Source organism: Chiloscyllium plagiosum, unplaced genomic scaffold (assembly GCF_004010195.1).
Source record: "Chiloscyllium plagiosum isolate BGI_BamShark_2017 unplaced genomic scaffold, ASM401019v2 scaf_24867, whole genome shotgun sequence".
NCBI lineage: Eukaryota > Metazoa > Chordata > Chondrichthyes > Orectolobiformes > Hemiscylliidae > Chiloscyllium > Chiloscyllium plagiosum.
Genome location: NW_025193677.1, coordinates 1 through 3,793, shown reverse-complemented (window position 1 = coordinate 3,793; position 3,793 = coordinate 1). Strand labels below are relative to the sequence as shown.

The 3,793-nt window shown below is 47.1% G+C and overlaps 1 non-coding gene across 1 annotated transcript; it reads right to left on the bottom strand.

The window, feature by feature from the left end:
* Nucleotides 1-1,600: 1,600 nt before the first annotated feature.
* On the bottom strand, nucleotides 1,601-1,672 carry trnae-cuc. Its single transcript has one exon. It is a non-coding gene; the product is annotated as a tRNA-Glu (tRNA).
* Between the last annotated feature and the right edge of the window lie 2,121 nt (nucleotides 1,673-3,793).

Genomic DNA, 3,793 nt, shown 5'->3' with positions numbered 1-3,793 from the left:
TCTCCCATGTGGACCCACCAATGGCCCAGCAGATCGGAGGAAAGAGCAAATCCCTTCCTGCACTCGGGGCAGAAGAATGGCCTCTCCTCAGTGTGGACCCACTGGTGTCTCAACAGGTGGGAAGAACTGCTGAAGGCCATCTCGCACTTGGGGCCGGAGAACAGCCTTCCCCGGTGTGGGCAGAGGAATCACTGAAGGCCTTCCCATACGCAGGGCAGCAGAAGGGCCTCTTCCCCTCTGTGGACCCACTGGTGCTTCAGAACCCTTTCAATTTTCACAGTATCCTTCTGATAGGATGGAGACCAGAATTGCACACAAGATTCCAAAAGTGGTCTAACCAATGTCCTGTACAGCCACAGCAGAACTTTCCAACTCCAATACTCAGTCAGAGGATTGCGAAAGCTTTCAAAACCCACAAAAAACAAACAGGAAAGAATGGCGGGACAAACCGAATTTTTGAGAGTCAGCTTGGAAGCATCAATGAGAAATCGGCGGACTGGGTTTATTGGGACCCGTTCTCCTTAATTACACTATATACGTATTTCTCTTGTGCTCTTCGTAGTTCCTCTGTGCTGGAGTGTGTAGTGGCTCGTTGAAATAATGTCCTGATGCAGCTTCGTTTGTGGGTGTTGGGACGATTGCTTCTGTGGTTAAGTATTTGGTTTGTGTGTTGTTTTTCTGTAGAATCCAGTTTGAAGTTCGCCATTGACTGTTCGTTCTACTGTGACATTTTAGAATGGCACTTTGTTGTTGTTCTCCTTTTCAAACCAGGAGCCCCGCTCAGGCCCACAGTCTCACCATTTGGAACACCAATATACAGACTCGTCAAAGGCCTCCACTGAAGACTAAAACATCAAGTCGCAGATTCACGCCACTCCATTTACTCCATCAAAGAATTCCTGAACACCAAATACACTAAGATAGAAGAGGATGGAATAATGTTGTCCTTTGACATAACAACCCTGTTCACATCCATTAACATCAACGTGGCCAAAGAAAACTGGAGACACTACTCGAAGAACCAAAGACACAAACACAGCACCAACTTCATCAGCAAAGATAGCACTATCCACCTCGTGGAACTGTGCCTTACCACCCACTTCATATTCAGTACCAAGCCCTACAAACAAATCAACGAAACACCCATGAAACCACCAGTATCAGGATGCCCAGCAGAAGCAATAATGCAGAGACTCGAACAAACAGCCCTTCCAAGGATCCAACCCAAACTTTGGGTCCGCTACAGTGATGACACTTTTGTCATCAAAAAATGAAACAAATTAGAGGAAACCGACAACAACATCAACAATATCCTCGCTGACATAAAATTCACAAAAGAGGAGAACAACAACAAAGTGCCATTTCTCGATGTCACAGGAGAGCGAACAGTCAATGGTAAATTCAAAACAGCGTCTACAGGAAAACAACTCACACGAACCAAGAACTTAACTACAGAAGCAATCATCCCTACACATGCAAACAAATCTGAATCAGGACACTATTTCAACGAACCACTAAACACTGCAGCACCCAAGAACTACGATAAATAATTGCACAGCGCATTTAAGAAGAACACGTAGCCTGCACCCCTGGAAATGGCTTCCCTGACCGGGAATCGAACCCGGGCCGCGGCGGTGAGAGCGCCAAATCCTAACCACTAGACCACCAGGGAGATACAGATGCATGCTGTCGGCTCTCCTTAAAATTACTTCCATGCCCGGAAATCGAACCTCGGCCGTGGTCGTCAGCAAGCTTTCACCTGTGCATCCAACAATGTCATTTCTTGTATCTATTGCTCCCGATGCGGTCTCCTCTACATTGGGGAGGCTGGACACTCGCAGTGTCAAGTCACGGCGCTTGAGGGGATATTTCCAGGACACCCGCAACAATCAACCCCATCGCTCTATAGCCCAACATTTCAACACCCTCCTCCCACTCTGCCGAGGACATGCAGGTCCTGGGCCTCCTCCATCGCCGCTCCCTCCTCACCCGATGTCTGGAGGAAGAACGCCCCATCTTCCGCCTCGGATAAATTCAAACCCAGGCCGTCAATGTGGACTTCACCAGTTTCCTCATTTCCCCTCCCGTCGATTTTCCTGCTCCTCGGAAGCTGTCTGACCTGCTGTGCCTTTCCAGTACCACTCTGATCTAAACTCTGGTTTCCAGCATCTGCAGTCCTCACTTTTGCCGAACCAATAAACCCAGTGTGACGATTTCACATCAACAAACTGACACTAGCAGACACAACGTCTGCAGAAACCCTAGCCACATTACTTTACATAAAAGACATCTGGGAAATGATGTCCAGACAACTCAACGCTCTCAGCATCATGGTAGCCCACAAACCTACCAACACACTTAAACAGCGGCTAATGAACCTGGAATAGCCGATACAAACAACCAGCAGACGAATGTTATTTACAAAATACCATACAAGGAAATATATACATGAACTCTGCCGCACAGTTCTCTGTGGCAAGACATGCTGGGATGAGATAAGGAAGATTTTTTTCAGCTAAAACGAATCGGCACTGACTGGACAGCCATTTAAAATCAACGCTGTCAGCCAAGGATGGAAGATCCAACGGGATGAACAGATTTATTATTTCATGAAGATTTACAAAGCTGAGACTGGGTTTTGGTGTTTGTTCCCTTTCCACTCCCAGGAGCCACTGTGGTTGGGGAAGTGAGTTGGGGAAAGTGAAATGTGTCCATGAGCAGCGTGTGGGGCTATTTCAACTTCCCCTCATCTGACAGCGCTGTGACGTGACTCTGATATTCTCAGGGACACTTACTGACGCGAGACAGTGAAAAGATTTTCATTCCCGCAGAACAGGAATTCAAACCGTATGCCGGCTTCAGGACAATGAGAAAGATTAATTGGGGTGTGTGAAGAAGCTGTGAGCTGCATTTCAAACAGGTAGGTGGAGTCAGATGCGTCACCCATTGCGCCCCGGCCCTGTGCGAACCTGACCCGCCATGCTGCAGAGTTCTGACGTTAACACGGACATGCGCAGCAATGGGAACATTCACAATAACCAAAGATAATCACCATCACTGCTTCCCTTCCATAGTCCCAACTTTGTGAAGCAGTATCTTTCACTGGCAAATAAAACACCTTCGTCCTCAGGTGCCTGCTTCATTTCGATTACGACTTCACGCCCCTCACTGTTCTAGTCTCATTTCCAAACACTTGGCGCATAGCATCAAAAGTAGCCCTGTGGGTATCTGATTGTTCCACCCTGACAGGCAGTGGGTTGCAGATTTCCAACCCCTCCACTGATTTGAATCTTAAATAAGAAACCGGGGAATAGTTTTCCTTTCTTTTTGACGACATTTCTCAACTGTAGTCGGCAAGGTTCACACCTGCGTGGGGAAACCGCAATCGATCTCAAATCCATCGTATTGACCACTCGACCCACGAATAAAGAACCACACTGACAGCTTCATTTCCCAGGTCTCTCTACCTGTGGAGCTGAGAAAGAGTGAGTTATTGCTGGGTTTGTGTGAATACAATCACATCACAGGTTTCGAAAGGGGTACATATCTGCACATGGCGAGTCTGGTTGTTTCATCACGAAAGATGAAATAAATTTTCAGTTAAAAGCAAAAACAGAAATTCCAGGAGCCACTCCGTATCGGTGGAAAGAGAATCAGAGACAATATTTCAGAACTCTGTTTTCTCCCACAGGTACTGCCAAACCTGCTGAGATTCTCCAGCAGCTCCTCTTTGTGTCTCGGATTCTCAGCATCCGCAGTCTTTACGTTAGAAATTAAATCAATTCAGCCTCAT